Below are 23,747 nucleotides of genomic sequence, written 5' to 3' on the forward strand. Positions count from 1 at the left end.
CGCACTACTCTCTGCAGAGCCTTCTTGTCCTCAGCGGGTGAGGCAGCATCTATGGAGCGAAGGAATAGGCGACGTTTCGGGTCGAGACCCTTCCGGGGGTCGAGACCCTTCCGGGTCTCGACCCGAAACGTCACCTCTTCCTTCGCTCCATAGATGCTGCCTCACCCGCTGAGTCTCTCCAGCATTTTTGGTCTACCTTGCATTTAGTAATTGGACATCTTTGACTCATTTTGCTGCGCAAAGATTGGGGGGAATAAAGGGAAGTTTTGTATTTTTGTGTGGGGGTGGGGGAAGGGCTGGTGTTGTTTGGGGAAGTTCTAAGTTGAAGTCATTTTCAACGTGGAGTCATAGCTGTGGTAACCAAACGGACAAAGCAAACTGCCACAGGGGTTGCGGGGAGAGGGTTAGGCAGGAGAATGGGCCACGATTGAGTGGCGGAGTAGAATTGATGGGCCGAATGGCCTAATTCTGCTCCAAAGACCTATGAACGTATGAGACACTAACACACTAACTTCAGGTAACCCTTGCAACCCCCCTCTCTCTCCCCCACCTCTTGCTAATTTCACTGGTCGTGTCCTTTCGTTATCACCCTGCCCCCCAGCCAACAATGGAGCCTTGTGGGCTCCACCGTCCCCTGAGTCATTGATGCCGGCTCTGCTTATCTTTCCGTTCCTCTAGTTACCCCACGCCCTGAATCTCAGTCTGATGGAGGATCTCGACCTGAAACGTCACCTATCCATGTTCTCCACAGGTGCTGCCTGACCCACTGAGTTACTCCAGCACTCTGTGAAACGTCACCTATCCATGTTCTCCACAGGTGCTGCCTATCCATGTTCTCCACAGGTGCTGCCTGACCCACTGAGTTACTCCAGCACTCTGTGAAACGTCACCTATCCATGTTCTCCACAGGTGCTGCCTGACCCACTGAGTTACTCCAGCACTCTGTGAAACGTCACCTATCCATGTTCTCCACAGGTGCTGCCTGACCCACTGAGTTACTCCAGCACTCTGTGTCTATCTATAGAAGGACATTATTGCCATAGAGGGAGTGCAGAGACGGTTCACCAGACTGATTCCTGGGATGTCAGGACTGTCTTATGAAGAAAGACTGGGTAGACTTGGTTTATACTCTCTAGAATTTAGGAGATTGAGAGGGGATTTATAGAAACTTACAAAATTCTTAAGGGGTTGGACAGGCTAGATGCAGGAAGATTGTTCCCGATGTTGGGGAAGTCCAGGACAAGGGGTCACAGTTAAGGATAAAGGGGAAATCCTTTAGGATGGAGATGAGAAAAACTTTTTTCACACAGAGAGTGGTGAATCTCTGGAACTCTCTGCCACAGAGGGTAGTTGAGGCCACAGTTCATTGGCTATATTTAAGAGGAAGTTAGATGTGGCCCTTGTGGCTAAGGGGATCAGGGGGTATGGAGAGAAGGCAGGTACGGAATACTGAGTTGGATGATCAGCCATTATCATATTGAATGGCGGTGCAGGCTCGAAGGGCCGAATGGCCTACTCCTGCACCTATTTTCTATGTTCCTATGTTTCTATGCTGCTGCACCCGCTGAGTTACTCCAGCACTCTGTGTCAATCTACATCTGCAGTTCCTTCCTACCTGCAGAACAACACAGCACAGGAACAGTCCCTTCGGCCCATAATATCTGTGCTGGACTACACACTACAAAATCATTTGACTTTGGCCACTGATTTCGGCATCGAAGGATGCATCAGCAAGCTGCCTGCGGTGAAAGGGGGGGGGTTTATATCAGATATTTCCTCTTCTCTGTAAAGGGAACATCCAGCCCACAAATGGGGTTGTCAGAGTGACCTCTCCCCACCAGCTCTCTGTACAAGCTCTGGGTGTGTGTGACTGCGGTTCTAGCCAAGGGCAGGTCTGTGTGAGACTGTCAACAGGAAGTTAGGAGCTGGTTTCCACAGCTCAGTGAGCTGGTTCTGCACCACAGTAAGTTTATGATGACACATTTAGCCTCCAGCTGGGGAATGTGGCCCATGTTTCCGTTAAAAAAATATCAATCAACTTCCTCAAAAGTAATTAGACTGTCTTTGAGTTTACAAAACGTGTACATTTTCACAGCGTGCTGGAGTAACTCAGCGGGTCAGGCAGCATCTGTGGAGAACATGGATAGGTGACGTTTCACCTGCTGGAGTAACTCAGCGGGTGCAGCAGCATCTATGGAGCTAAGGAAATAGGCAACGTTTCGGGTCGAAACCCTTCTGGGTTTCGGCCCGAAACGTTGCCTATTTCCAGAAGGGTTTCGGCCCGAAACGTTGCCTATTTCCTTCGCTCCACAGATGCTGCTGCACCATAACTCAGCGGGGGTCAGGCAGCATCTGTGGAGAACATGGATAGGTGACGTTTCACAGAGTGCTGGAGTAACTCAGCGGGTCAGGCAGCATCTGTGGAGAACATGGATAGGTGACGTTTCGGAATGGGACGCTTTTTAAACTTTAGTTTAGAGATCCAGTGTAAAAACAGTCCCTTCGACCCACCCGAGTCCGTGCCGACCAGCGATCCCCGCACACTAACACTATCCTACACACACACTAGGGACAATTTACATTTACACCGAAGCCAATTAGCCTACAAACCTGCACGCTTTTGGAGTGTGGGAGGAAACACCAGAAAACCCACGCAGGTCACGGGGAGAACGTGCAAACTCTGTACAGACAGCACCCGTAGTCGGGATTGAACCCTGGGTCTCTGGCGCTGTGAGGCAGCAGCTCTACCCGCTGCACCACCGTGCCACTTTTTACTTGAGTTGAGTTTATTGTCACGTGTACTGAGGTACAGTGAAAAGCTTTGTCCCCTGCTAGTGCGGCAAATATAACACAACAGGGGTTTAAGGTGGAGGCAGGAGATTTAATTGGATCCTAGGGTTTGTGTTATAAACAGGTTTGAATCAATATATAGACATGTCCTTAATCAGATAAATAGTCTCTCATAACTTAATTGATCGGTTACAGCTCAATAATCACGAGCCTTCAGCAATAAACTAAATGTTGGAGGAACTGATCAAGGAACTGAAGGAGGATCTTGACCCGAAACGTTGTCTGTCCATTCCCTCCACAGGGGCTGCCTGACCAGCTGAGTTCCTCCAGCACTTTGTGTTTTGCTCAAGATTCCAGCCTGTAATAGAGCACAGAGTCATACAGCATGGAAACAGGCCCTTCGGCCCATCGGCCCCATGGTGGCCAACATGCCCCGTCTACACTAGTCCCACCTGCCTGCGTTTGGTCCATATCCCTCCAAACCTGTCCTATCCATGCACCTGTCCGAGTGCTGTTATAGTCCCAGCCTCAACTACCTCCTCTGGCAGCTCGTTCCATACACCCACCGCCCTCTGTGTGAGAATAGGCCCCCCCCCCCCCCCCCCCCCAGGATCCTATCAAATCTTACCCCTCTCACCTAAAGACTGGATAGACTTGGTTTGTACTCGCTAGAATTTAGAAGATTGAGGGGGGATCTTATAGAAACTTACACAATTCTTAAGGGGTTGGACAGGCTAGATGCAGGAAGATTGTTCCCGATGTTGGGGAAGTCCAGGACAAGGGGTCACAGTTTAAGGATAAGAGGGAAATCTTTTAGGGCCAAGATGAGAAAAACATTTTTCACACAGAGAGTGGTGAATCTGTGGAATTCTCTGCCGCAGAAGGTAGTTGAGGCCACACAGTTCATTGGATATATTTAAGAGGGAGTTAGATGTGGCCCTTGTGGCTAAAGGGATCAGGGGGTATGGAGAGAAGGCAGGTACAGGATACTGAGTTGGATGATCAGCCATGATCATATTGAATGGCGAATGGTGCAGGCTCGAAGGGCCGAATGGCCTACTCCTGCACCTATTTTCTATGTTTCTATGTCCACTAGTTGTTAATTCCCCTACACTAGGAAAAGTCTCTGCGCATTCACCTGATCTATTCCCTTCATTATTTTGTGCACCTCTATGCATCCATCCCTTATCCTCTGGCGCTCCAAAGAATAAAATCCTAGCCTGCCCCAACCTCTCCCTATAGCTCAGGCCCTCGAGTCCTGGCAACAGCTGCTACAGTCAGGCAAACGCCTCCGTTGCCATGCGGTGAGAACGGAGAGGTTGAGAAGGAGTTTCTTCCCAGAGGCCATTCGGACTGTAAACGCCCATCTCACCAGGGACTAACTCTACTGAACGTTTTTCCTTCCATTATTTATTATGTAAAAGAATATGTGTGTTATGATTGTGTTTATAGTTTGTTTGGTTGTTTTGTTGTTTGTCTTTTGCACAAAAGTCCGCGAGCATTGCCACTTTCATTTCACTGCACATCTCGTATGTGTATGTGACAAATAAACTTGACTTGACTTGACTTGACACGGTGGTGCAGCGGGTAGAGCTGCTGCCTCACAGCGCCAGAGACCCGGGTTCCATCCCGACTACGGGTGCTGTCTGTACGGAGTTTGCACGTTCTCCCCGTCACCTGCGTGGGTTTTCTCCGAGATCTTCGGTTTCCTCCCGCACTCCAAAGACGCGCGTGTTTTGTAAGCCAACTGGCTTCAGTGAAGATTGTAAATTGTCCCCTAGTGCGTGTAGGATACCGTTAGTGTGCGGGGATCGCTGGTCTGTGGGACGAAGGCGGCCTGTTTCCGCGCTGTATCTCTAAAACCAAAACCAAACGCACTCGGTAATCTTCTCTGCACCCTCTCCAGCTTCACGACACCCATCCCGTAGCAGGGCGACCAAAACCGAACGTGTCTCCTGTGGTGGACAAAAATGCTGGAGAAAACATAGAAACATAGAAATTAGGTGCAGGAGTAGAGGCCATTCGGCCCTTCGAGCCTGCACCGCCATTCAATATGATCATGGCTGATCATCCAACTCAGTATCCCGTACCTGCCTTCTCTCCATACCCCTGATCCCCTTAGCCACAAGGGCCACATCTAACTCCCTCTTAAATATAGCCAATGAACTGTGGCCTCAACTACCCCTCTCTGCGGCAGAGAGAGTTCCAGAGATTCACCACTCTCTGTGTGAAAAAAGTTCTTCTCATCTCGGTTTTAAAGGATTTCCCCCTTATCCTTAAGCTGTGACCCCTTGTCCTGGACTTCCCCAACATCGGGAGCAATCTTCCTGCATCTAGCCTGTCCAACCCCTTAAGAATTTTGTAGTTTTCTATAAGATCCCCTCTCAATCTCCTAAATCCTAGAGAGTATAAACCAAGTCTATCCAGTCTTTCTTCATAAGACAGTCCTGACATCCCAGGAATCAGTCTGGTGAAACCGTCTCTGCACTCCCTCTATGGCAATAATTTCCTTCCTCAGATTTGGAGACCAAAACTGTACGCAATACTCCAGGTGTGGTCTCACCAAGACCCTGTACAACTGCAGTAGAACCTCCCTGCTTCTATACTCAAATCCATTTGCAAAACTCAGTGGGTGAGGCAGCATCTATGGAGCGAAGGAATAGGTGACGTTTCGGGTCGAGACCCGGAAGGGTCTCGACCCGAAACGTCGCCTATTCCTTCGCTCCATAGATGCTTTCCGGGTCTCTACCCGTTCCTGCCTTCTCCCCATATCCCTTGATTCTGTTAGGGGGAGAATTGTCGGCGAGGTTTATTGTTAAGACACAGCTTTACTTCCCTTCTCTCTTACAGGGAGTAGTCTTTGTGTCTATTTCTGTTCCTGCAACACTCCTTCATTTGACACCTTACTGAGTATCTGATCCCCGTAGACCGAGGGATTTCACTGTGGAACTGCGTAGTTCTCGCTGTCTGATCTGCTGTCGATGCCGTCACTCTGAGCTCACCACTGCCCCGAACTTTAGTAACCCCTGCTTAATGAAGGTCTTCTTGTCAGCTTGAACTCACTAGAATTTAGGAGATTGAGAGGGGATCTTATAGAAAACTTACAAAATTCTTAAGGGGTTGGACAGGCTAGATGCAGGAAGATTGTTCCCGATGTTGGGGAAGTCCAGGACAAGGAGTCGCAGCTTAGGATAAAGGGGAAATCCTTTAAAACCGAGATGAGAATCTTTTTTTCACACAGAGAGTGGTGAATCTGTGGAATTCTCTGCCACAGAGATGAGACAGTTCATTGGCTATATTTTTTAGATGTGGCCCTTGTGGCCTTGAGAGTGGGGGGTATGGAGAGAAGGCATACTCTTGGATGATCAGCCATGATCATATTGAATGGCGGGGTGCCACAGAGGCACCTATTGTCTAGTTGAGATCAAACGTTTGTGACGGAGACACTGGAGTGTTTAAGAAGGAACTGCAGATGCTGGAAAAACCGAAGGTAGACAAAAATGCTGGAGTAACTCAGCGGGACAGGCAGCATCTGTGGAGAACATGGATAGGTGACGTTTCACAGAGTGCTGGAGTAACTCAGCGGGTGCAGCAGCATCTATGGAGCTAAGGAAATAGGCAACGTTTCGGGTCGAAACCCTTCCGGGTTTCGGCCCGAAACGTTGCCTATTTCCATAAGGGTTTCGGCCTGAAACGTTGCCTATTTCCTTCGCTCCATAGATGCTGCTGCACCATAACTCAGCGGGTCAGGCAGCATCTGTGGAGAACATGGATAGGTGACGTTTCACAGAGTGCTGGAGTAACTCAGCGGGTCAGGCAGCATCTGTGGAGAACATGGATAGGTGAAGTTTCACAGAGTGCTGGAGTAACTCAGCGGGTGCAGCAGCATCTATGGAGCTAAGGAAATAGGCAACGTTTCGGGTCGAAACCCTTCCGGGTTTCGGCCCAAAACGTTGCCTATTTCCAGAAGGGTTTCTGCCCGGGGATGTATCATCTAGTTCTTTAAAATCAGTGGTTGCCTCACTGAGTTTGTCAAAGTATGCTTTCCTTGTTTTGTCAATTTTTGGAGGAAGTGCACCTCTGCTTCACCTCTCTCTCTGTGTCTCTCTGTGTCTCTCTCTGTCTCTCTCTCTATCTCTCTCTGTCTCCCCCCCCCCCCCTCTCTCTGTGACAGATGAGTTAGGCAGTGGGTGAGACAGTGAGCTGATGTTGTGTGATATTGATGCAGTGTTGCCGGTGCCCTGGCCAACATCCCTGGATCAATAATCAGGGAGCAGATTGGCTGGGTGGGTAATGGCACGTTTCCACATCAATGCGGTTTCATTCTGCAGCCGATGAAGTCATGCCTGGTTTCGACATTAAACCCTATCACAGTTTCCTGGAAGCAGCACCTCAATGGAGCAGAATTGTTGTGGGGCGGTTGGCTTCAGTTTAGTTCAGTTTAGTTTAGTTTAGAGATACAGCACGGAAACAGGCCCTTCAGCCCATCGAGCCTGTGCTGACCTGCGATCCCCGCACACTGACACTACCCTACACACACTAAGGACAGTTATACCAAACCAATTAACTTACACACCTGTATACCATTGCCACAGACGGCTGTGGAGGCCACAAGTCAGTGGATATTTTTAAGGCAGAGATAGATAGATTGTTGATTAGTGCGGGTGTCAGGGGTCACGGGGAGAAGGCAGGAGAATGGGGTTAGGAGGGAGAGATAGATCAGCCATGATTGGACGGCGGAGTAGACTTGATGGGCCGAACGGCCTAATTCTGCTCCTATCCCTTATGTTTCATGACATGTCACACATTGTGAGCTGAAGGGCCTGTTCCTGTGCTGTACTCTTCTTTGCTTCTATGTTATACGTTTAGTTTAGAGATACAGCGCGGTAACAGGCCCTTCGGCCCATCGAGTCCGTGCTGACCAGTGATCCCCGCACACTAACACCATCCTACACACACTAGGGACAATTTACATTTATACACAAAGCCAATGAACCTACAAACCCGCACGTCTTTGGAGTGTGGGAGGAAACCGGAGCACCCGGAGAAAACCCACGCAGGTCACGGGGAGAACGTGCAAACTCCGTACAGGCAGCGCCCGTAGTCGGGATCGAACCTGGGTCTCTGGCGCTGTGAGGCAGCAACTCTACCATGGCATATGTTATATGCTATATGTTATATGTTCTATGTTATGTGGTCTATGTTATATGTTATATGTTCTATGGTCTATGTTATATGTTCTATGTTCTATGGTCTATGTTCTATGTTCTATGTTATATGTTCTATGGTCTATGTTCTATGTTATATGTTCTATGGTATATGGTCTGTGTTCTATGTTCTATGTTCTATGGTCTATGTTATATGTTATATGGTCTATGTTATATGTTCTATGTTCTATGGTCTATGTTCTATGGTCTATGTTATATGTTCTATGTTCTATGGTCTATGTTCTATGTTCTATGTTCTATGGTCTATGTTATATGTTCTATGTTCTATGTGTTCTATGTTCTATGTTCTATGTTCTATGTTCTATGTTCTATGTTCTATGTTCTATGGTCTATGTTATATGTTATATGGTCTATGTTATATGTTCTATGTTCTATGTTCTATGTTCTATGGTCTATGTTATATGTTATATGGTCTATGTTATATGTTCTATGTTCTATGTTCTATGTCTATGTTCTATGTTCTATGTTCTATGTTATATGTTCTATGTTATATGTTCTATGTTCTATGTTCTATGTTCTATGTTCTATGGTCTATGTTCTATGTTCTATGTTCTATGTTATGTTCTATGTTATATGTTATATGTTTTATGGCCTATGTTCTATGTTATATGTTCTATGGTCTATGGTCTATGTTCTATGGTCTATGGTCTATGGTCTATGTTCTAGGGGGGCAGGTTCAGCAAAGCTCGCCAGTGGATGAGTTATCAGTGACCAATGCATCAATCAGGGTAGCCCAGGGCCATGTACAATGTGAAGCAAAGAGTGAATACCAAGTAACAGAGTGTGTGTTAGTGCCAGCGCAGTGTGTACCTGAGCGAGCTCCGTTACTGTTGGCTGGCGAAGCTGCCGCTGGAGATAAACCCTCATCCTGCGAGTGACGACCACAGGTGGAGGGCAGGAAGACAAAGGGAGATAACACACGGGTTAGCTACTGGAGAGACCACCGAGCCGGCAGAGAAATACCACATACAGATCCCGCATTTCACACCTGATTGGTTTAGTTTGGTGATACAGCACAGAAACAGGCCCTTCGGCCCACCGAGTCCGTGCCGACCAGCGATCCCCACACACTAACACCATCCTACACACAAAGCCAATTCACCTACAAACCCGCACGTCTTTGGAGTGTAGGAGGAAACCGAATATCTCGGAGAAAACCCACGCAGGTGACGGGTAGAGCTGCTGCCTCACAGCGCCAGAGACCCGGGTTCCATCCTGACTACGGGCGCTGCCTGTACGGAGTTTGCACGTTCTCCCCGTGACCTGCGTGGGTTTTCTCCGGGTGCTCCGGTTTCCTCCCACACTCCAAAGACGTGCAGGTTTGTAGATTAATTGGCTTCAGTAAAGATAGTAGATTGTGGATAGGTGACATATAACAGAGTGCTGGAGTAACTCAGTGGGTGCAGCAGCATCTATGGAGCTAAGGAAATAGGCAACGTTTCGGGTCGAAACCCTTCTGGGTTTCGGCCCGAAACGCTGCCTATTTCCAGAAGGGTTTCGGCCCGAAATGTTGCCTATTTCCTTCGCTCCATAGATGCTGCTGCACCATAACTCAGCGGGTCAGGCAGCACCTGTGGAGAACATCAGTGGACGTTTCACAGAGTGCTGGAGTAATCAGCGTGGAGGCAGCATCTGTGGAGAACATGGATAGGTGACGTTTCACAGAGTGCTGGAGTAACTCAGCGGGTCAGGCAGCAACATGGATAGGTGACGTTTCAGAGTGCTGGAGTGACTCAGCTGTCGAGATGCTCCCTGACTAGCCGAGTTACTCCAGCACTTTGTGTCTTTTTTTAAGAAACCAGCATCGACAGTTCCTTCTCTCTTCCTGTCTGACGAAGGGTCCCAGCCCCAAAACATGCCCAGTGTGTAGGGAGTGGATGAGAAAGTAGGATAACATAGCGCGGACTCGATGGGCTGAAGGGCCTGTTACCATGCTATAAGATAGAAACATAGAAAATAGGTGCAGGAGGAGGCCATTCAGCCCTTCGAGCCAGCACCGCCATTCAATATGATCATGGCTGATTATCCCCAATTAGTACCCCGTTCCTGCCTTCTCCCCATATCCCCTTGGTTGCATTAGCCCTTAGAGCTAAATCTAACTCTCTCTTGCATCCATCTTGAGTCTCTCTGCTGCAGAACTCGACAACACTTTGCTTCGTAAATCACTTTGTTTTGCAGAAGTTTTTTTTTACAAGACTCAAGAGAGTTTAATGGTAATTATTCACAGGAAGCAGAATATTTAAATGCTTCCTTACCGCAACTCCACAGCCCAGAGAATGCAGAACACAACAAATATCTGCACTATACAGTCACAGAGTGATACAGTGCGGAAACAGGCCCTTCGGCCCAACCTGCCCATAGTAGCCAACATGCCCCATCGACACAAGTCACAGAGTGATACAGTGCGGAAACAGGCCCTTCAGCCTAACTTGCCCATACTAGCCAACATGCCCCATCGACACTAGTCACAGAGTGATACAGTGCGGAAACAGGCCCTTCAGCCCAACCTGCCCATACTAGCCAACATGCCCCATCGACACTAGTCACAGAGTGATACAGTGCGGAAACAGGCCCTTCGGCCCAACTTGTCCGTGCCGACCAGCATCGGCCGTTCACACACTAGATTACAGAGTGATACAGTGCGGAAACAGGCCCTTCACCCCAACCTGCCCATACTAGCCAACATGCCCCATCGACACTAGTCACAGAGTGATACAGTGCGGAAACAGGCCCTTCAGCCTAACTTGCCCATACTAGCCAACATTCCCCATCGACACTAGTCACAGAGTGATACAGCATGGAAACTGGCCCTTCAGCCCAACCTGCCATTACTAGCCAACATGCCCCATCGACACTAGTCACAGAGTGATACAGCATGGAAACAGGCCCTTCAGCCCAACTTGCCCACACCGGCCAACATGCCCCATCTACACTAGTCCCATCTGCCTGCGTTTGGCCCATATCCCTCCAAACCCGTCCTATCCATGCACATGTTTAACATTTTTTTAAATGTTGGGATATTCCCGGCCTCAACTTCCCCCCTTCACCTTAAACCTATGTCCTCTGGTCCTCGATTCCCCAACTCGGAGTCAAATACTCCCCTCATGATTTTGTGCACCCCTATAAGATCACCGCACAGCCTCCTGCGCTCCAAGGAATAAAATCCCAGCCTGTTCAACCTCTGCCTGTAGCTCAGACCCTCGAGTCTTGGCAACATCCCACTCCCTCTTCTCCCCTCTCCCTTCCATTGACTCCATCTCCACCTCACGCTGCCCCGGCAAGGCCAGCAGCATCATCAAGGACCAGTCTCACCCCGGTCACTCCCTCTTAACCATATAACCATATAACAATTACAGCACAGAAACAGGCCATCTCGGCCCTACAAGTCCGTGCCGAACAACTTTTTTCCCTTAGTCCCACCTGCCTGCACTCGTACCATAACCCTCCATTCCCTTCTCATCCATACTCCCCTATCCATTTATTTTGTGATACCCCTGAACCTGATCACCCCCACAGCTCTCCCGCGCTCTCAAGGAAAGAGGTCCCAGCCTGTTACCCCTAAACTTCTGTCCCTTAATTCTCAAGTCAGTCTCTGTTTGAATCTTCCCTACTCTCAATGGGAAAGCTTATCCACGTCAACATCCCTCTCATCATTTTAAAGACCTCTATCAAGTCCCCCCTCCTTCTGCGCTCCACAGACTAAAGACCTATCTATTCACCTATCTCAAATTAGCTGCCTCGGCAAGGCCAGCTCTCTCTAGCATCATTCATAGGGCGACCAGTCACATCCTCCAGGCCACTCACTCTTCTCCCCTCTCCCATCGGGCAAGAGGTACAGAAGTGTGAAAACCAACGCACACACCTCCAGATTCAGGGACAGTTTCTTCCCGGCTGTTATCAGGCAACTGAATCATCCTACCACAACTAGAGAGCGGTCCTGAACTACTATCTACCTCATTGGTGACCCTCGGACTATCTTTGATCGGACTTTACTGGCTTTACCTTGCACTAAACGTTATTCCCTTTATCCTGTATCTGTACACTGTGGACGGCTCGATTGTAATCATGTGTTGTCTTTCCGCTGACTGGTTAGCACGCAACAAAAGCTTTTCACTGTACCTCGGTACACGTGACTATAAACTAAACTCAACTCAACCTTCTCTGCTTAATGACGTCCTTCCAATAGTTCAGTTCAGTTTAGTTTAGAGTTACAGATGCCCGCACACTAACACTATCCGACACTATAGGGCGGGTCACAGTGGCCCAGCGCTAAGTTCCTGCCTTACAGCGAATGTAGCGCCAGAGACCCGGGTTCGATCCCGACTACGGGTGCTGTCTGTACAGAGTTTGCACGTTCTCCCCGTGACCTGCGCTGGTTTTCTCCGGGTGCTCCGGTTTCCTCCCACATTCCAAAGACGTACAGGTTTGTAGATTAATTGGCTTTGTGTAAATGTAAATTGTCCCCAGTGTGTGTAGGATAGTGTTAGTGTGCCGGGATCGCTGGTCATCGTGGACTCGGTGGGCCGAAGGGCCTGTTTCCGCGCTGTATCTCTAAACTAAACTACATACTAGGGGCAATTTACAATTTACCAAACCCAGTTAGCCCGCAGACCTGTACGTCTTTGGAGCAGTGGGGGCCAAAACTGATGTTCCAAATGCGGCCTCACCAATGTTCTATCAATAAATCAATGCCACTATAGATTATCTATAGAAGTGCTGGAGAAACTCAGAGGGTGCGGCAGCATCTATGGAGCGAAGGAAATAGGCAACGTTTCGGGCCGAAATCCTTCTGGAAATAGGCAACGTTTCGGGACGAAACACTTCTGGAAATAGGCAACGTTTCGAGCCGAAACCCTTCAGGAAATAGGCAACGTTTTGAGCCGAAACCCTTCAGGAAATAGGCAACGTTTTGGGCCGAAACCCTTCAGGAAATAGGCAACGTTTCGGGCCGAAACACTTCTGGAAATAGGCAACGTTTCGGGCCGAAACCCTTCCGGGTTTCGGCCCGAAACGTTGCCTATTTCCTTCGCTCCATAGATGCTGCTGCACCCGCTGAGTTTCTCCAGCACTTTTGTCTACCTTCGATTTTCCAGCATCTGCACAGTTCCTTCTTAAACAAATTATCTGTGACATTAGCTGACCACAGCATTACAGTGCAAATCAAGGCACTTAGTGGCAGCTACTGTATATAAATGCCAGTGTACATGGTCATGGTTACTGAGGGGGGCTTGAGGTCAGTGTTGTGCAGTCTGGTTCAAGGCCCTGATGGTTGGAGTCAGAGACACATTAATGTGTACTGCACAGAAATAGCCTTCAACACACAGTCCATGCCCATACGAAAGGGCCCCACTGTGCTGGGGATATTCTGTGCTGTCCTGTGCTTGACACGTATCTGAACCCTAACCCTTACTATCCATACATCTGTCAAATCTATTACTGAATGTCATCTTCCTCTCAGCCAGCAACAAGCCATTCTGCATTTGGATAAATGTGAGGTTATCCACTTGGGTGGCAAAAACAGGAAGGCAGATTATTATCTAAGTGGCGTCAAGTTGGGAAAAGGGGAAGTACAACGGGATCTGGGGGTCCTTGTTCATCAGTCTATGAAAGTAAGCATGCAGGTACAGCAGGCAGTGAAGAAAGCCAATGGCATGTTGGCCTTTATAACAAGAGGAGTTGAGTATAGGAGCAAAGAGGTCCTTCTGCAGTTGTACAGGGCCCTGGTGAGACCACACCTGGAGTATTGTGTGCAGTTTTGAACCCCCAATTTGAGGCAGGACATTCTTCCTATTGAGGGGGCCCAGCGTAGGTTTACACGGTTAATTCCCGGGATGGCGGGACTGTCATATGCTGAGAGAATGGAGCAGCTGGGCTTGTACACTCTGGAGTTTGAAGGATGAGAGGGGATCTTATTGAAACATATAAGATTATTAAGGCTTCGCTCCATAGATGGTGCCTCACCCGCTGAGTTTCTCCAGCTATTTTGTCTACCTTCGATTTTTCTAGCATCTGCAGTTCCTTCTTAAACAGTTGGGTGACCACAATACCTCAAAGGCGAAGCCACATTCAGAAGAGATCTTTAAATAAATTCATCGCGATTAAAACGTTGTCCATTAGCCTGTAACAGTTTCACATTTACTGTGTTCTAAATGGATTTTATAAACGGAAAAATAACATGATTTGAGACACATTTAGAAACCAGATAAGCAATATTGTGGTCGAGGGATAGCAGGGCATAGAAATAGCTCCGGCTTAAGAGACCAGTTTAGTTTAGTTTATTTTAAATTAGAGATACAGCGTGGAAACAGGCCCTTCAGCCCATCGAGCCCAAGCCAACCAGCGATCGATCACCCACTCTGGTTTCCCCCCACATCCCAACGACGTAGAAAACATAGAAAATAGGTGCAGGAGTAGAGGCCATTCGGCCCTTCGAGCCTGCACCATTCGCCATTCAATATGATCATGGCTGATCATCCAACTCAGTATCCCGTACCTGCCTTCTCTCCATACCCCCTGATCCCTTTAGCCACAAGGGCCACATCTAACTCCCTCTTAAATATAGCCAATGAACTGTGTGGCCTCAACTACCTTCTGTGGAAGAGAATTCCACAGATTCACCACTCTCTGTGTGAAAAATGTTTTTCTCATCTCGGTCCTAAAAGATTTCCCCCTTATCCTTAAACTGTGTGACCCCTTGTCCTGGACTTCCCCAACATCGGGAATAATCTTCCTGCATCTTGCCTGTCCAACCCCTTAAGAATTTTGTAAGTTTCTATAAGATCCCCCCTCAATCTTCTAAATTCTAACGAGTACAAACCGAATCTATCCAGTCTTTCTTCATATGAAAGTCCTGACATCCTGTGCGGGTTTGTAGGTTAATCAGCCCCTCTGTAAATTGTTCCCTAGTGCGTAGGGAGTGGATGAGAAAATGGGATATTGTAGAATTAGTCTGTAGATTCTGTGGGGAGTTGATGGAAATACGGTGAGAGTAAAGCAGGAGAAACAAGGAACTGCAGGTGCTGGTTCACTAAAAAAAGACACAGAGTGCTGGAGTAACTCAGCAGGTCAGGCAGCATCTGTGGAGAACATGGATAGGTGACGTTTCACAGAGTGCTGGAGTAACTCAGCGGGTGCAGCAGCATCTATGGAGCTAAGGAAATAGGCAACGTTTCGGGCCGAAACCTGGAAGGGTTTCGGCCCAAAACGTTGCCTATTTCCAGAAGGGTTTCGGCCCCGAAACGTTGCCTATTTCCTTCGCTCCATAGATGCTGCTGCACCATAACTCAGCGGGTCAGGCAGCATCTGTGGAGAACATGGATAGGTGACGTTTCACAGAGTGCTGGAGTAACTCAGCGGGTGCAGCAGCATCTGTGGAGAACGTGGATAGGTGACGTTTCACCGAGTGCTGGAGTAACGTTTTTCACACAGAGGGTGGTGGGTGTATGGGACAAGCTGCCAGAGGAGGTAGTTGAGGCAGGGACCATTGCAACAGGTACATGTATAGAACAGGTTGAGAGGGATATGGGCAGGTGAGACTGGTGTAGGTGGGGCAGCATGGATGTTGGGCCGAAGGGCCTGTTCCCATGCTGTATGTCTATGTGTGGGTCCCAGCTCTTTGTGGGATTCTATCACCTTCCCCCCCAACCACCCACAAAGTACTTATAGCAGGAAGTATATAACATTATGAGAGGCATAGACAGGGAAGACAGTCAGAACCATTTTGGAGATGTCAAGGACTAGAGGGCGCAGCTTTAAGGTGAGAGGGGGAAAGTTTAATGGAGATGTGTGGGGCAGGTTTTTATACACAGAGGGTGGTGGGTGCCTGGAACGAGCTGCCAGGGGTGGGGGTGGAGGCAGATACGATCGTGGTGTTTAAGAGGCTTTTAGACAGGGACGTGGATATGCAGGGAATGGAGGGATATGGATCACATGCAGGCAGAGGGGAGTTGGTCTTGGCACCGTGTACGGCACGGACATTGTGGGCCGAATGGCCTGTTCCACATTCCATGCTCAGTCTCAAGGACAAACCGTTGCTCCGAGCTGGTTTTTTAAGCCGCGGTGAGTTCACAGGAGCCTCGTTTATCACAGCCCAATAAAACATCCTGGGTGAAAATGAGTAAATAGTCGGGGATAGCTACTGCAAGTGTGGACCTGCTAGTGGATTGATGTGACATCTCCATCCAGCAGTACAGTGTAATTGCTTTTGTTAATCATCTCATGAGTCAGTCAGTGTGGAACGAGAGGGTGAGTGGGGAGTGGGGACAGGAGAAATGGCCACAGCTCACCAACACACACTCACCCGCACACAATAAACCACCCACTGTAGGTATCCCCTTCCTTATCCCTAACCAGCCTGGCCCGAAACGTCACCTATTCCTCGCTCCAGTGATGCTGCCTGACCCGCTGAGTTATGGTGCAGCAGCATCTATGGAGCTAAGGAAATAGGCAACGTTTCGGGCCGAAACCCTTCTGGAAATAGGCAACGTTTCAGGCCGAAACCCGGAAGGGTTTCGGCCCGAAACGTTGCCTATTTCCTTAGCTTCATAGATGCTGCTGCACCCGCTGAGTTACTCCAGCACTCTGTGAAACGTCAATCCATGTTCTCCAAGATGCTGCACCCACGAGTTACTCGGGCACTCTGTGAAACCACCTATCCATGTTCTCCACAGATGCTGCAACTTTACGGGCTGAAAACCACCTATCCATTTCGACCCCTGACCCACTGAGTTGCCTATTCACCTTCCAGCTTCATAGATGCTGCTGACCCGCTGAGTTACTCCAGCACTCTGTGTCTATCTTCGGTTTAAACCAGCATCTGCAGTTCCTTCTTAGCACACTTTATAGGAATTGGCAGCTTTGAGCATGTTCTATTATTTTTATGGTTTAGTTTAGTTTAGAGATACAGCGCGGAAACAGGCCCTTCGGCCCACCGAGTCCGTGCCGACCAGCGATCCCCGCACACTAACACTATCCTACACACACCAGGGACAATTTACAATCTTTACCGAAGCCAATGAACCTACAAACCTGCACGTCTTTGGAGTGTGGAAGGAAATCAAAGCACCCGGAGAAAACCCACGCAGGTCACGGGGAGAACGTGCAAACTCCGTACAAACAGCACCCGTAGTCGGGATGGAACCCGGGTCTCTGGCGCTGAGAGGCAGCAGCTCTACCCGCTGCACCACCGTAATGCTCTAGTGTTCCATTAAAAACTTTGTGACCTGCGTGGGTTTTCTCCGGGTGCTCCGGGTTCCTCCCACACTCCAAAGACGTTCAGGTTTGTAGGTTAATTGGCTTCGGTTAAATTGTAGATTGGCCCCAGTGTGTGTCGGATAGTGTTAGTGTGCGGGGATCGCTGGTCGGCACGGACTCAGTGGGCCGAAGGGCCTGTTTCCGTGCTGTATCTCTAAACTAAACCAAACAGGTGTCGGGGGATTAGAAGGCACAGCCTTAGAATTGAAGGAGGTTCTTTATCTGAAAGTAATGAGGAGGAATTTCTTTAGCCAGAGGGTGGTGAATCTGTGGGGTTCATTGCTACAGACGGCTGTGGAGGCCACAAGTCCATGGGTGTTTTTAAGGGAGAGATAGAGTTTTGATCAGCGCGGGTGTCAGGGGTTATGGGGAGAAGACAGGACAATGGGGTTAGGAGGGAGAGATAGATCAGCCATGATTGAATGGTGGAGTAGACTGGATGGGCCGAATGGCCTAAATTCTACTCCTATCACATATGAAGATGAGACTAAATAATGAAACAAAATATATTATAGACAATAGACAATAGGTGCAGGAGTAGAGGCCATTCGGCCCTTCGAGCCAGCACCGCCATTCAATGTGATCATGGCTGATCATCCACAATCAGTCCCCCGTTCCTGCCTTCTCCCCATATCCCTTCACTCCGCTATCTTTAAGAGCTAAATCTAACTCTCTCTTGAAAGCATCCAGTGAATTGGCCTCCACTGCCTTCTGAGGCAGAGAATTCCACACATTCATAACTCTCTGGGTGGAATAGTTTTTCCTCATCTCAGTTCTAAATGCCTTACCCCTTATTCTTAATTGTTATATTATATATAATACTTATTTTATTACATATAATATATTAAGTATTATATATAAAAATAATATAAACATAGAAACATAGAAATTAGGTGCAGGAGTAGGCCATTCGGCCCTTCGAGCCTGCACCGCCATTCAATATGATCATGGCTGATCATCCAACTCAGTATCCCGTACCTGCCTTCTCTCCATACCCTCTGATCCCCTTAGCCACAAGGGCCACATTTAACTCCCTCTTAAATATAGCCAATGGACTGGCCTCAACTACCCTCTGTGGCAGAGAGTTCCAGAGATTCACCACTCTCTGTGTGAAAAAAGTTCTCCTCATCTCGGTTTTAAAGGATTTCCCCCTTATCCTTAAGCTGTGACCCTTTGTCCTGGACTTCCCCAACATCGGGAACAATCTTCCTGCATCTAGCCTGTCCAACCCCTTAAGAATTTTGTAAGTTTCTATAAGATCCCCCCTCAATCTCCTCAATTCTAGAGAGTATAAACCAAGTCTATCCAGTCTTTCTTCATAAGACAGTCCTGACATCCCAGGAATCAGTCTGGTGAACCTTCTCTGCACTCCCTCTATGGCAATAATGTCCTTCCACAGATTAGGAGACCAAAACTGTACGCAATACTCCAGGTGTGGTCTCACCAAGACCCTGTACAACTGCAGTAGAACCTCCCTGCTCCTAGACTCAAATCCTTTTGCTATGAAACATATATATAATAAATATAATAATATTATTTCCATTATATTGTAGCGGGGCCTGGTAGCGCACGCAGATATCGAACCTGAGGGGTGTTGTTTTTGCGCGGTTTGTCCTTTGCGCTCGTTAGTTCAGCGCTGACCACCAATGTGGCCAGACGTGTCTGTTAAACCTGTATGCTGCAACTTGAACTCTCGAATAAAGTATTGTTGAAAACTCCAGGAGTCGTTTCCCAGACCACTAAAATATAATATTTTAAATTCTATGTAACTGTAGACTTCATTGAGTGATGCTTACCGTGTGGTGAGTGTTGAGGCCAGGCCTGGCGTGCAGAGTTTGTAGTTGCTGCCGTCTGTTTGCCTGTGTCTCAGTGCCGGGCTGGGGTCCGTGGGTGTGGGAGGAGACGGGTAACTGCTCCTGCCCGGCTCCAGGCTGCAGGCCGACGGCACCAGGCCTAAGCTCACCACTATTGGCGCTAGGCCCCTCTCCCCTGAAGCAGCAGCAGAGGCTGGGGCAGGGGAAGGAGTGCATGGCGCCAGATAATCAACGCCCCCCCCACCCCAGCTCACTACAGGCCTCCTCACATCAGCACAAACCTGGACACAGGTATCTGACGCGACAAAGGTGTTCCCCTGGCCAGGCCCAGAGTATCAGGTGTGTTGGTTCCGAATAGGTGCCCTCAAAAGGTTCACCTTACCTGTATATGAATGTACACCTGTAGCCCGATCCGCCCAAGACATTAAAGATCACAGTAACAATTCAGCGATAATATTCCTGAAAACCACAGCTATAGAATTACCGCTGTTCAATATTGAATTTCCAAAATACAGACTTTCTGCCAGGCTCTTCATGTTTAAAAAGGCCTTTAACCCATTCAGCTGGGCTTGTATTCACTGGAATTTAGAAGGATGAGAGGATATCTCATAGAAATATATAACATTCTTAAAGGATTGGCCAGGCTAGATGCAGGAACAGGAACAATGTTCCCCATGTTGGGGGGAGTCCAGAACCAGGGGTCACACATTTTAAGAATAAGGGGTCGGCCATTTCGGACTGAGATGAGGAAAAACTTTTTCACCCAGAGTTGTGAATCTGTGGAATTCTCTGCCACAGAAGGCAGCGGAGGCTAATTCACTGGATGTTTTCAAGAGAGAGTTAGATTTAGCTCCTAGAGATAGCCCTTTAAGAAGGATTAATTCTTAACCCTTTAAAATGTTTATATATTTCAATGAGATTCCCTCTCATCCAAAATTCCAGTGAATATAAGCCCAGTCGAATGGGTTAAAAGCCTTATTAAATATGAATAGACTGGCGGAAATTCTTTATTTTGGAAATTCAATACTGAACAGCGGTAATTCTATAGCTGTGGTTTTCAGGAATAATATCGCTGAATTGTTATTGTGGTCTATAATGGCTTAGCTGATCAAGTGCAAGTGTTCGGAGAAACGATAGCCGGGTCAGATATCCTAACACAAATGTCGAGAGATATGGGGAAAAAGCAGGAACGGGGTACAGATCAGCCATGATCATATTGAATGGAAGACACAAAAAGCTGGAGTAACTCAGCGGAACAGGGAGAGAAAGAATGGGTGACTTGTATTGATGAGAATATGTGGTGCTGGCATGAAGGGCCGAACGGCCTTTAATGTTTTATGTGTCATTCCGAACTGTCACCATATGTCATGTTGTCACTCGTGGGCGGAGCACCAAGGCAAATTCCTTGTATGTGAACAATAGACAAAAGGTGCAGGAGTAGGCCATTCGGCCCTTCGAGCAAGCACCACCATTCAATGTGATCATGGCCGATCATCCCCAATCAGTATCCCGTTCCTGCCTTCTCCCCATATTCCCTGACTCCGCTATCTTTAAGAGCCCTATCTAGCTCCCTCTTGAAAGTATCCAGAGAATGGGCCTCCACCGCCCTCTGGGGCAGAGAATTCCACAGACTCACAACTCTCTGTGAGAAAAAGTGTTTCCCCGTCTCCGTTCTAAATGGCTTACCCCTTATTCTAAAACTGTGGCCCCTGGTTCTGGGCTCCCCCAACATCGGGAACATGTTTCCTGCCTCTAGCGTGTCCAAACCCTTAATAATCTTAGATGTTTCAATAAGAATCCCTCTCATCCTTCTAAACTCCAGAGTGTACAAGCCCAGCCGCTCCATGAATAAACGTATTCATCCATTCATTCCTACACCTATTTGTTTCTCTACATCAAGGCTGTGATCTTGAAGCATCTCTAAGCTGAGCTGAGAGGGCAGTAGTTTTATTCCACGGTTGATGTGATATGAAGGTTTGTATTAAGGAACCGTGTGCTGGGGTAATCAGGCTGCATTCAAGGAAAGCTCACAGCTGCTGTCTCGTCCCTGACACAATGCACACATTAAAAACACATTACAGAGTCCCCAAGAGATGGAGATCTAATTACTATTCTCTGGGTTGGACATTTGCATCATAAAAGGTGTTGCACTGACTCATTAAAGATGGAACAACACAGCGGGATGTGTCTCAGTTCCCCGGAGATAGACACAAAAAGCTGGAGTAACTCAGCGGGCCAGGCAGAGCCTCTGGAGAGAAGGAATTGGTCGGACGTTTTGGGTCGAGACTCTTCTTCAGACCAGTCTGTCTCTGCCCCTCGAGTCCAGGCAGCAGCCACATGCAACAGCAAAGGCAAAAGGTGCAGGAAGGAACTGCAGATGCTGGTTTACACTGGAGATAGACATAGAGTGCTGGAGTAACTCAGCGGGTCAGGCAGCATCTGTGGAGCTAAGGAAATAGGCAACGTTTCGGGTCGAAACCCGAAAGGGTTTCGGCCTGAAACGTTGCCTATTTCCAGAAGGGTTTCGGCCCGAAACGTTGCCTATTTCCTTCGCTCCATAGATGCTGCTGCACCATAACTCAGCGGGTCAGGCAGGATCTGTGGAGAACATGGATATGTGACGTTTTACAGAGTGCTGGAGTAACTCAGCGGGTCAGGCAGCATCTGTGGAGAACATGGATATGTGACGTTTCACAGAGTGCTGGAGTAACTCAGCGGGTGCAGCAGCATCTATGGAGCTAAGGAAATAGGCAACGTTTCGGGTCGAAACCCTTCCGGGTTTCGGCCCGAAACGTTGCCTATTTCCAGAAGGGTTTCGGCCCCGAAACGTTGCCTATTTCCTTCGCTCCATAGATGCTGCTGCACCATAACTCAGCGGGTCAGGCAGCATATGGGGAGAGCATGGATATGGGACGTTTCACAGAGTGCTGGAGTAACTCAGCGGGTCAGGCAGCATCTGTGGAGAACATGGATAGGTGACGTTTCACAGAGTGCTGGAGTAACTCAGCGGGTCAGGCAGCATCTGTGGAAAGAAGTGACGTTTCGGGTCGAGATCCTTCTTCAGACAGGAGTGGAAGACGAGAGATATAGACGGTGATATATGGAACAAATGAAAGACATGCAAAAAAAAAAAAACGATGATCAAGGAAAGATGGGGCCCACAATGCTCCATTGTTGGCTGTGGGAGAGGGGATAACGAGTTATACAGACTGTAAAACTCGTACGACTACTAGCGTGGGGGTGACGGAGAGAGACTCTTCTCTCTTGTACAGACACAAAATACCAGAGTGTTACAGCCCTGTCCCACGGTGCAAGTTGATTCCAACAGCTCTACTGAGTTTTTATAAAATCAAACTCGTGGTAAGCACGGAGAATGAACGTAGCGGGTACGTCGGAGCTCGGGGACGTCTCGGGGAGGATTATTTACTTGAATCTTCTTTTAATCTTTGGTATTTTAAATACGTTCATTTTAAAATTTAAAAAAACACGAACAAAAACATATAATAAAAACAAAAGGATTTGTTCTACAAATGTTGGATTCATTCAAAACTTATTGTCCTAGAAGGTCGCAGGTTCCCCACCCCTGGCTTTGCTTTTACTTCCTCCCAACTGTCTATCCCAGTTTCCTTGATCTCCATTCCCTTTGTCCTGTTTTCACATCTTACACTTCCTTATCTCTGTACCGCCCACTCCCCTGACATCAGTCAGAACAAGGGTCTTGACCTCAAACGTCACCCATTCCTTCTCTCCAGAGATGCTGCCTGTCCCGCTGAGTTACTCCGGCATTTTGTGTCCATCTTCAATTTAAACCAGCATCTGCAGTTCCATCCTATGCAATATTACAACATATGGAGAACATGGATATGTGATGTTTCAGGTCGAGACCCTTCTATAGACAGAGTCAGGGGAGAGGGGAACTAGAGGTAGGAAAAGGTTCAGAACAAATCCATGACCAAGGAAAGTTGAGCCAACGATAGCCCAACATATTCTTGAGAAATAAAACCCTATTTTTATTCAATAAGCCACCATAACAAAATTGGGTAGATACACCCTCTAGTGGCAAATCATGGAGACACAAGGATCTGCAGTTGCTGTTTTACAAAAAAAGACACAGAGTACTGGAGTAGCTCAGCGGGTCAGGCAGCATCTCTGGAGAAGAGAGATGGAGCCTAGTCTGGAGTGTGAAGAAGGGTCCCAAACCAAAACTTCACCTATCCATGTTCTCCACACATGGATATCTTTAGCCAGAGGGTGGTGAATCTGTGGAATTCATTGCCACAGACGGCTGTGGAGGCCACAAGTCAGTGGATATTTTTAAGGCAGAGATAGACAGATTCTTGATTAGCATGGGTGTCAGTGGTGAATCTGTGATACTCTCTTGCCACAGAGGGTAGTTGAGGCCACAGTTAATTGGCTATATTTAAGAGGGAGTTAGATGTGGCCCTTGCGGCTAAAGGGATCAGGGGGTATGGAGAGAAGGCAGGTACGGGATACTGAGTTGGATGATCAGCCATGATCATATTGAATGGCGGTGCAGGCTCGAAGGGCCGAATGGCCTACTCCTGCACCTATTTTCTATGTTTCTATGTTATGGGGAGAAGACAGGAGAATGGGGTTGAGAGGGAGAGATGGATCAGCCATGATTGAATGGTGGAGTAGACTC

At 48.1% G+C, this 23,747-nt stretch overlaps 1 protein-coding gene across 1 annotated transcript in view; it reads right to left on the minus strand.

The window, feature by feature from the left end:
• The window catches only part of LOC129707977 (protein FAM107B-like), a 42,687-nt gene extending 33,823 nt beyond the window's left edge, over window positions 1–8,864 (minus strand). Inside the window, exon 1 of the mRNA XM_055653499.1 lies at window positions 8,829–8,864. The gene's annotated coding sequence lies outside the window, so the exon portion shown is untranslated. The remainder of the gene's footprint in view (window positions 1–8,828) is intronic.
• Window positions 8,865–23,747: the final 14,883 nt, after the last annotated feature.

The sequence above is a fragment of the Leucoraja erinacea genome, chromosome 22, assembly GCF_028641065.1.
Source record: "Leucoraja erinacea ecotype New England chromosome 22, Leri_hhj_1, whole genome shotgun sequence".
In the NCBI taxonomy this organism is placed as follows: Eukaryota; Metazoa; Chordata; class Chondrichthyes; order Rajiformes; family Rajidae; genus Leucoraja; species Leucoraja erinaceus.